The sequence below is a fragment of the Aegilops tauschii genome, chromosome 6 (assembly GCF_002575655.3).
Source record: "Aegilops tauschii subsp. strangulata cultivar AL8/78 chromosome 6, Aet v6.0, whole genome shotgun sequence".
NCBI lineage: Eukaryota > Viridiplantae > Streptophyta > Magnoliopsida > Poales > Poaceae > Aegilops > Aegilops tauschii.
The window spans coordinates 42,117,211-42,128,586 of NC_053040.3; the positions used below are offsets into that span (position 1 = coordinate 42,117,211).

General features: G+C 41.4%; 1 long non-coding RNA gene across 1 annotated transcript; it reads right to left on the reverse strand.

Moving 5' to 3' along the window:
* Positions 1–6,391: 6,391 nt before the first annotated feature.
* On the reverse strand, positions 6,392–10,759 carry LOC109782855 (uncharacterized). Its single transcript, XR_002237575.4, has 4 exons — positions 9,937–10,759; positions 8,848–8,986; positions 7,877–8,009; positions 6,392–6,692 (listed from the first exon to the last, which is right to left on the reverse strand). It is a non-coding gene; the product is annotated as an uncharacterized lncRNA (long non-coding RNA).
* Between the last annotated feature and the right edge of the window lie 617 nt (positions 10,760–11,376).

Here is an 11,376-nt window from a genome sequence, read left to right on the forward strand (position 1 = left end):
AACAAGTACACCTCACTCATTGTCGGGACATTCTGGTTACCCTGGCACGTGCCACATCAAAATTGTGAAATTGGTTATTCAAACATCACACAACACCTTTTTGGGCCACATGCATATATATCCTAGCTAGGTGATACGTCTCCAACGTATCTATAATTTTTGATTGTTCCATGCTATTATATTATCCATCTAGGATGTTTTATATGCATTTGTATGCTATTTTATATGATTTTTGGGACTAACCTATTAACCTAGAGCCCAGTGCCAGTTTCTATTTTTTCCTTGTTTTTGAGTATCGCACAAAAGGAAAACCAAACGGAGTCCAGTTGACCTGAAATTTCACGGAGATTATTTTTGGACCAGAAGAAGCCCACGGAGTATCGGAGATGGTCCAGAAGAGTCCCGAGGCACCCACGAGGGTGGGGGCGCGCCCTAGCCCCCTGGGCGCGCCCCCTACCTCGTGGCCGCCTCGGGGACCCCCCTGACTTGTTCCCGACGCCAACACCTCTTATATATACCCAAACTTTCAGAACATAACCTAGATCGGGAGTTCCGCCGCCGCAAGCCTCTGTAGCCACCAAAAACCAATCGGGACCCTGTTCCGGCACCCTGTCGGAGGGGGGATCCCGCACCGGTGGCCATCTTCATCATCCCGACGCTCTCCATGACGAGGAGAGTAGTTCACCCTCGGGGCTGAGGGTATGTACCAGTAGCTATGTGTTTGATCTCTCTCTCTCTCGTATTCTTGACTTGGCACAATCTTGATGTACCGCGAACTTTGCTATTATAGTTGGATCTTATGATGTTTCTCCCCCTCTACTCTGTGATGGATTGAGTTTTCCCTTTGAAGTTATCTTATCGGATTGAGTCTTTAAGGATTTAAGAACACTTGATGTATGTCTTGCGTGGGATGCCCGTGGTGACAATGGGGTATTCTATTGATTCACTTGATGTATGTTTTGCTGATCAACTTGCGGGTTCCGTGACCTTGCGAATCTATGCATAGGGGTTGGCACACGTTTTCGTCTTGACTCTCCGGTAGAAACTTTGGGGCACTCTTTGAAGTTCTTTGTGTTGGTTGAATAGATGAATCTGAGATTGTGTGATGCATATCGTATAATCATACCCGCGGATACTTGAGGTGATATTGGAGTATCTAGGTGACATTAGGGTTTTGGTTGATTTGTGTCTTAAGGTGTTATTCTAGTACAAAGTCTAGGATAGATCGAATAGAAAGAATAGCTTTGTGTTATTTTACTACGGACTCTTGAATAGATCGATCAGAAAGGATAACTTTGGGGTGTTTCGTACCCTACAATAATCTCTTCGTTTGTTCTCCGCTATTAGTGACTTCGGAGTGACTCTTTGTTGCATGTTGAGGGATAGTTATATGATCCAATTATGTTATTATTGTTGAGAGAACTTGCACTAGTGAAAGTATGAACCCTAGGCCTTGTTTCCTAGCATTGAAATACCGTTTGTGCTCACTTTTATCATTAGTTACCTTGCTGTTTTTATATTTTCATATTACAAAAACTTATATCTACCATCCATATTGCACTTGTATCACCATCTCTTCACCGAACTAGTGCACCTATACAATTTACCATTGTATTGGTTGTGTTGGAGACACAAGAGACTCTTTGTTATTTGGTTGCAGGGTTGTTTGAGAGAGACCATCTTCATCCTACGCCTCCCATGGATTGATAAACCTTAGGTCATCCACTTGAGGAAATTTGCTACTGTCCTACAAACCTCTACACTTGGAGGCCCAAAAACGTCTACAAGAAGAAGGTTGCGTAGTAGACATCAAGCAATTTCTGGCGCCGTTGCCGGGGAGGTGAGTGCTTGAAGGTATATCTTTAGATATTGCAATCAAATCTTTTTGTTTCTTGTTTTATCACTAGTTTATTCTATAAAATAAAACTACAAAAAAATGGAATTGAGGGTGCCTCATATGCTTCATCTTTTTAATATCTTTCGTGAAAATGAGGGGAAGGAAAATTGTGCTCAAGTACTAGAAGAAGAATTACATAGAATGCTTGGCATAAAATATGTAAATGATGAGCATGATTGCAATGTTGTTAGTATGAATTCTTTGAATACCCATGATGCTAATGATATGCAATGCCACAAGCTTGGGGATGCTATGTTTGATGAAGATGATATGTTTTGTCCCCCAAGTTTTGATGAGCAAATTTATTATGATGAAAGCATGCCTCCTATTTATGATGATTATATTGATGAAAGTGGGTTTGGAAGACTGTCAACTTTAGGAAGTAATGATCCCACTATTTTGGAGGGTGTTGAATCTTATAATATTTATGAAACTGGATTTGGAGAGGTCATGACTTCATTTAGTGATGAATCCACTATTTCGAAAGAGGTTTCAATTGATTATGAGAATAAAGTTGCTATTTATGATGATTATTGTGATGATATGTATTCTATAAAGAATAATGATAACCATGGAACTTGTCATCATGATTTTAATTTTCAATTGGATTATGCCTCACATGATAGTTATTTTGTTGAGTTTGCTCCCACTACTATTCATGACAAGAAATTTGCTTATGTGGAGAGTAATAAAAATTCTATGCTTGTGGCTCATGAAAAGAATGCTTTATGTGATAGTTATATTGTTGAATTCATTCATGATGCTACTGAAAATTATTATGAGGGAGGAACATATGCTTGTAGGAATTGCAATAATATCAAGTTTCCTCTCTATGTGCTTAAAGTTTTAAAGTTATGCTTGTTTTGCCTTCCTATGCTAGTTGCTTATTGTTCCCATAAGTTGTTTGCTCACAAAATCCCTTTGCATAGAAAGTGGGTTAGACTTAAATCTGCTAGTCATATTCTTCATGATGCTCTCTTTATGTTTCAATTCTTATCTTATATGTGAGCATCATTGAAATCATCATGCCTAGCTAGGGGCGTTAAACGTTAGCGCTTGTTGGGAGGCAACCCAATTTATTCTTGTTCTTTACTTTTTGCTCCTGTTTAGTAATAAATAATTCATCTATCCTCTGTTTAGATGTGGTTTTATGTTTTAATTAGTGTTCGTGCCAAGTAGAACCTTTGGGAAGACTTGGGTGAAGCCTTTGCGATCTTGCTGTGAAAAACAGAAACTTTTGCGCTCACGAGATTAGCTGCCATTTTTTACTGGAGAGTGATCTTAGGTTGATTCGTTTTTCAGATGATTAATAGACAACTTCCTCAGGTCCACCAATTTATTTCAGAATTTTTGGAGTTACATAAGTATTCGAATGATACAGATTACTAGAGACTGTTCTGTTTTTGACAGTTCTGTTTTCTATGTGTTGTTTGCTTATTTCGATGAATCTATGAGTAGTATCGGAGGGTATGAACCATAGAGAAGTTGGAATACAGTAGATATTACACCAATATGAATTTAGAATGAGTTCACAACAGTACCTAAGTGGTGGTTTTATTTTCTTATACTAACGGAGCTTACGAGTTTTCTTTTTAGTTTTGTGTTGTGAAGTTTTCAAGTTTTGAGTAAAGATTCGGTGGACTATGGAATAAGGAGTGGCAACAGCCTAAGATTGGGGATGCCCAAGGCACCCCAAGGTAATATTCAAGGACAACCAAGAGCCTAAGCTTGGGGATGCCCCGGAAGGCATCCCCTCTTTCGTCTTCGTTGATCGGTAACTTTACTTGGAGCTATATTTTTATTCACCACATGATATGTGTTTTGCTTGGAGCGTCATTTTATTTTTATTTTTTTGCTTGCTGTTTGAATAAAATACCAAGATCTGAAATTCTTAAATGTTAGAGAGTCTTCACATAGTTACATAATTATTCGACTACTCATTGATCTTCACTTATATCTTTTGGAGTAGTTTGTCATTTGCTCTAGTGCTTCACTTATATCCTTTTAGAGCACGGCGGTGGTTTTATTTTGAAGAAATAGATGAACTCTAATGCTTCACTTATATTATTTTTAGAGTCCTAAACAGCATGGTAAAATTTGCTTTGGTTATGAATTTAGTCCTAATATGATGGGCATCCAAGATGGGTATAATAAAAACTTTCATATAGAGTGCATTAAATACTATGAGAAGTTTGATACTTGATAGTTGTTTTGAGATATAAAGGTGGTAATGTTAGAGTCATGCTAGTTGGGTAATTGTGCAATTGAGGAATACTTGTGTTGAGGATTGCAAGTCCCGTAGCATGCACGTATGGTAAACGTTGTGTGACAAATTTGAAGCATGGGGCGTTCTTTGATTGCTTTCCTTATGAGTGGCGGTCGGGGACGAGCGATGGTCTTTACCTACCAATCTATCCCCTAGGGGCATGCGTAGTAGTACTTTGCTTCGAGTGCTAATAAACTTTTGCAATAAGTATATGAGTTCTTTATGACTAATGTGAGTCCATGGATTATACGCACTCTTACCTTTTCGCAATTTGCTAGCCTCTACGGTACCGTGCATTGCCCTTTCTCACCTCGAGAGTTGGTGCAAACTTCACCGGTGCATCCAAACCCCGTGATACGATACGCTCTATCACACATAAGCCTCCTTATATCTTCCCCAAAACAGCCACCATACCTACCTATTATGGCATTTCCATAGCTATTCCAAGATATATTGCCATGCAACTTTCCACCGTTCCGTTTATCATGACACGTTTCATCATTGTCATATTGCCTTGCATGATCATGAAGTTGACATCATATTTGTGGCAAAGCCACCATGCATATTATTTCATACATGTCACTCTTGATTCATTGCCCATCCCGGTACACCGCCAGAGGCATTCACAGAGAGTCGTATTTTGTCCTAAGTATCGAATTGTAATTCTTGAGTTGTAAGTAAATAAAAGTGTGATGATCTTCATTATTAGAGCATTGTCCCATGTGAGGAAAGGATGATGGAGACTATGATTCCCCCACAAGTCGGGATGAGACTCCGAAAAAAAGGGAGGCCAAAGAAGCCCAAATAAAAAAAGAGGCCAAAGAAGCCCAAACAAAAAAGAGAGAAAAAGAGAGAAGGGACAATGTTACTATCCTTTTTCCACACTTGTGCTTCAAAATAGCACCATGATCTACATGATAAAGAGTTTCTTATTCTGTCACCTTCATATACTAGTGAGAATTTTTCATTATAGAACTTGGCTTGTATATTCCAATGATGGGCTTCCTCAAAATGCCCTAGGTCTTCGTGAGCAAGAAAGTTGGATGCACACCCACTTAGTTTCTTTTGATGGGCTTTCATATATTTATAGCTCTAGTGCATCCGTTGCATGGCAATCCCTACTCCTCGCATTGACATCAATTGATGGGCATCTCCATAGCCCGTTGATTAGCCGCGTCAATGTGAGACTTTCTCCTTTTTTTGTCTCCTCACATAACCCCCATCATCATATGCTATTCCACCTGTGGTGCTATATCCATGGCTTGCGCTCATGTATTGCGTGAGGGTTGAAAAGGCTGAAGCGCGTTAAAAAATATGAACCCATTGCTCGGCTTGTCATCGGGGTTGTGCATGATGGGAGCATTTTGTGTGACGAAAATGAAGCATGGCCAAACTATATGATTTTGTAGGGATAAGCTTTCTTTGGCTATGTTATTTTGATAAGACGTAATTGCTTGGTTCGCATGCTTGAAGTATTACTATTTTTATGTCAATATTAAACCTTTGTCTAGAATCTTTTGGATCTAAACATTCATGCCATAATAAATAGAATTACATTGAAAAATTATGTTAGGTAGCATTCCACATCAAAAATTCTGTTTTTATGATTTACCTACTCGAGAACGAGCAGGTTAACACAAGAAATATGTCAACTTGCGACCATCACTATTGCTCACTGAAAGGTCATTGTTTTTCATTTGCGACCTTTTTGTGACAAAAACAGAAGGTCAAAAGCTGGCAGTCGTAAACTGAAATTAATGACCTTATCTGTGAGAATGTCGTGGAATTCCACGACTAAAACAAAAGGTCATTGATTCTATGACCTTCTGTTTTGGTCGCTAACTCTCTACCCAGGCCACGTCGGTCCGACGTGGCAATCTGACGTGGCAAAATTGCGACCAATTGAAAAGGTCATTGATAAGAATCAGCCCGGTCCAATTCGGTGTTCTACATGGGCCGAGCCCAACAATTCAGCCTTTCTGTATTTTTTTCCTGTTAATTTTTCGTTGACTTCATGGGCCAAGCCAAAGATTACAGCCTTTTTATTTTTGGGCCATGGCCTTTTTGTCTCAGCTGTTTCATTTTTCGTTTTTTATAAAATGGGTCAGGTGGGTCCCTATTGTCGGGTTCTGGTAACTAGGTCCCATTTGTCATGTTCTGGTAAGTGGGTCTCATCTATTAGGCTCATAGTCTTCATATTTCAACTAGTATTTAAATTGGCAGACACAGAAAACACACATGATACTTCAAATGAGAGCAACCAGATCCTTACAAGTGTAATACAGTGGCAATCACAGTAATGACTGCAAGTGTAATACAGTACTTTTCAAGCTTTACAAGATCCTTACAAGCAATCACAAACTGGCACCTGCTCCCGTCATGAACATGCCAAACTCACAACATGCCAAACTCGTTGGACTACCATAGTCAGATGAACAACATGCCAAACTAGCTGGACAACCATAGTTAGGGCTGGGAACAAACAAGACGGCCTTCAAGAAAATAGACAACATGCCTTCCTCGGTTGCCCTGTTACATGAATCAGTAGAGAAGAATCAAAAAAACTGGGGCAAATATATTATAACACAAATTGAGTTAGTACCATCCTTTTTGTTCTCCAGCTAGTTAAAATGAGATACTCTCATACAAGAAAACAGAGAAACAATATGAAAGCTAACAGTAGGGATGCCATAGCTGAAATGAGCAAGCTATTTTGTATTTGAGAAACAAAAAATGCACCAATAATTTTCCAGAAGGCAACTAAACTTCAGTGCACACATTTAGATAGAAACAAGGGCTTGAACTATATACATTAATTAGAACAAGATCGAAAAACACCAATGTAAGGTAGAATTGACAAGTACACTGTAGGATTCAATTCGTCTTCCCCATATACAGCAACCAACAGACATCTAACATCATTATTTTACCGCAAAAGACCGGCCCATAGCAATAGAAGCACAAAATTTAAGCACGCAAGCACATTATAGCAGGTAGTAATAGAAGCACAAAATGTGAGCCTGCAAGCACATTATAGCAGGTAGGGAAGTGGGAAGATGAACTAATTTAGATGCCAATTGATAACATACAGCACACCTCATCCACAGCAATACACTTATAAGACAGTTGGACAATGACACAAGAATTTCCACAAACAATTCATGTTGACAATTAAGTTGTGTAATACATAGGGCAATTAGACTAGTGCGAACAAGAAGATAATTTACAAGTTACAAACTATAATAGCAAATGGCCAAATGTTCCAACCAAGATCAACCAGAGCATGCAAGAGATGGAGAGATCCACCACGGACTAAAAAAAATTACAACAGACTAGACGTGCAGGTGCATATGCTTGTGAGCAGGAAAATAATGGTACATTCACAACTTCAGTTCAGGTAAATATCACCACATGTATCAGTATACATGCAGCAATAGTATCATCGATCACAGAGAAACAGCAGCTTGACCCATATAAGTCATAGCTCTTTAGAGAGAAAGAAAGAACAGGTTCAGCTAGCTATGTATTCATAGTTGAGAGCTAAGCAATTTGTTTGTTTATGCTGTAATTGACAGACCTAGTACAAGAAACAAGCTAATCTACTTAGCTAGTAGGTGACCATCCAATCCATGATGCTGCAGCAGGTGCAAATATGATATGATGTGAAGAAGAAGCTAGCTGGAGAGGTTGGGGATGAAATCAAAATTACAAACCATTGTCGGACCTCACATCACCACTGTTTTATCGTTTTATAAGCAACTGGAAACTATGCAGAGCAGAGCAGACCGGACAGTAATAGAATTATCAAGCAGGGCAAACTAGTAGCGTGGCCATCAACTCATAGCCCTGAAGAAAGAAAGAACCAATAGGGTCAGCTACTTATTTATTCAGAATTGAGAGTTGAGCAATCATTAGAAAACTAAAGATACTGCTCAGCTAACTAAATAACACATGATTCAGTCACACAGTATAATTCTGACTATAATATAAGCAAAGAACTAAAGACACTACGTACTTAGAACTCAACTGAAAGTGAGAATGATTTGATTCTATGCAAACAATCTGATTTTATTTGTTTATATTAGTAAAAACAAGTCTATCAAGTAAGATCAAGAACACTAATACTAACACAGACATATCTTCCTTTATGTGAACAAGTGTGCTTCCTTCATTAATTAGTAGTAGTAATTGTTCCATGCTAATACAAGCACACGCCCTGGCCTATCAAAGTCTGAATCTAATTAAATCGCACCATGGACGTGTCATATCACCAAGGCAAGTACTAGTAAATCTTTGCATCATTTTTCAGATAGATAAAAATGTAGTTGTACTCATCCTAACTAGCGTTGTGTAGCAGCGCTAGAGGAAATGTGGTTGTCAGTATACTACATGGCATGTCAAAAATGTTCCAAAGGCTAGTACGGTAGCAAAAATGAACTCTTCCCTCCAAGCAAATCCACCGTCAGTTAGTTAGGTGTAAGCTGCCCATGTGTACAGAAACAAGAACATATGGATCAATATGCATTAGCAGCAGCAGAAACTGACCCTAGCTAATAATCTTTTACATACCCAGTAACATAATAATATGTGCATTTGACAACAGTAACAGTCCAAAAAATATGAACCTTAGGAACAACAATCTGTCCAGAAAAAATCACATCGGGAGGGGAACCGGAAGATGGACCTTAGGAAGAGCGTCTGGGTTGAGCTCCTGCAAGGCCACTTGATTCTCCAACACCCACGTCCTGCAGCAAGGGAAACCACATCCATCCGGCTGCTGCTGCTCGTCCATGGCTGGGCGTCCTACATCCATCCGGCTGTAGCTGCTCATCCATGGCAGGAAACCACATCACATATCAGTCAAGGGAAGTATTTGTGAAGTCAGCCTTGCAATCTTTTGTGATGCAGAAAACATAAGAGCCTTTCAGAGATTTGATGTGTTGGATTAGGAAGCAAGTGACCATACTGGGGTTGCCGGGGTTGAAAACTTAACACATACAAATCATCAGTTTACAAAGTAGGCTACCGCATTACTGCTTGAAATAAAGAGCAGCAGCTGCTAATAAGCTATGCCATATGACAAGTGAACTAAAATTCACTGTGTAGGTAAGACTAAGTACCTACAAATTAAATGGCTAAGTACCAAGCTTCAGTTCTACATCTCTACATGTTCTATATTTACCAACCACTTGTTCTCATTGATTTAATTTTTGTAGCTTAGAGGTTAAACCTAGGGCACTTGTTCTCATTGATTACAAGATGCACACACATATTTATGTACATATATATACTAGTGAATGGTTAACTGAAGCATTCATCAGCACACATGTAGCAGCCAAAAACAGAATCGTGATTTCAAAGAAAGCACTCATCTTACTATCATTTGCCAATCGTTGCTATAAAGCTCATGGTTCAGATGAAAACAAATTCAGAGCGAAATATCTCAAGATTCAGTGTTCCTAATGCTGGCTAGCGCTGCTCTAACTAGCTTTTATGGTCAAGGTAACTAGACTAACAGTAGGGTAATTAATGGTTTCGACTAACAGTTATACTGCCTGTGTACTAAATTAAATTAAATCAGTACACACTTGAGCTTTTATGTTTGGAGGATCAGGTTGGTTAAACAGATACAGTGGATGGAACATAGCAGAGATAGGCTAGTATAGCTCCAGTTTTAGTCATCCCAAAGGAATATTCATAGCAAAGCAGGATAGGTTGAAGCTAGACAAGCGGATTTCGAGTGCTGATAAGCAAATCTGAGCATTGCACGTACATATACAATTGAACAAACTTCGATTTGGCTCTGGAGGCAGAGAGGGGAATCTCATCCCGTTCGCTTGGCGGGGAAGAGGAAGCAGCCACCGGCCCACGCGCTGGGGGAGAGGAGGCAGGGGCGAAGTGCTCCTCCACCTCCTCTGGCCACTAGGAGGGCTCGCCGGGGATGGCTGCTTTGGGAGGAGGACGCGAATCCATGTGAGGACGTCGCCTTCGCTGGTGGGGGGGCTGTGGACGGCGTGTAGCTTGGGTGGATCCTCCTCGAGGAGCTTGGCCTTGGCGCGGCGGATCTCCGTGTTGAGCACGCGCCGTCGATGGTGGGAGAGGCGGCCGCCCGAGCAAATCAATGAGAAGGGGTCAGAGGTCGTGGTCGTGCGAGGCAAATCACCAGTAAAACGACTCAGCTGCGGGAGGAGACGGACCTGATTTGGCCGGCGGGGACCGCTGCATGTCCTCGCCATCGAGGATCTGGCCGCCGTCTCGCTCGCACGGCCTGGATCCACCCGCCGCGTCGTGGTCGAAGTGGAGAAGATGGCGAGGTCGGCGGCGGAGCCGAAGGGGCCAGAGACGGAGGCTGGCCGCGCCGGGGACGCCATGATATGCTCTGCGATCCGCGGGCGAGGAGCGAGGCGATGAGGAGCAGGCGTGCGGGCGCGAACGGCGAAAGCAGGTGGTCGTCCACGAAGGCGAGGAGGAGCGGCTTGAGGTGGGAGGGGAGGGGAGGTCGCGGCGGGATCGACCGTCGTAGGTGGCGGCGGCGGTCCAATGGAGGGAGAGGGGAGAGGGGTTAGGGTTTGGGCTGCGGATCGTGGGGGGAGGAGTGGTGTGCGGTGGGTGAGTGGTGTGCGCTGGGTGAGTGGTGGCATTCGGCCACTGACAGGTGGGCCCGCGAGGAATTAGGCCCACATGTCAGTGTCCTCAACGACATGTGGTGTAGGTGAGGGGAGCTGCTTTCGGGTGGGTGTGGGTGGGGAGAGGATGAGGGGTGTGGGCTGTTGGATCTGCCAGTATCCGACGGTCTCTAATGCTTGATCCGCGTGACATGCCAATAGACCAATTAGAACGAAGTGCAGGCTTTGATAACGTTATGACCATCTAAAATGGTTGTAATCAATTTTCCATTTTTCGAGTGCCCGAAATGAGTTTTTTTGTGAAGGACCTACCATATATTTGTTGCAAAATTGGACCAAATCAAATTTTCTAAAATACTACGCCATATTTAATGCACAATTGACAAAATGGTTGGGTGTAAAAAGTTTTGATCCACCTCTGATGAAAAAGACAAATTCCCGCCGATTCAGGAGGAACCGGGTCAAACTTGAACTGCAACTGCCTCATAGTTTGCTCTTTATTTTTTCCAAAAATCATTTCTAGGTACATAAGTATCTATTTAATCAGAGAAACATCAAAAGTTTTCCAAGATTCAACCACTAGCTAG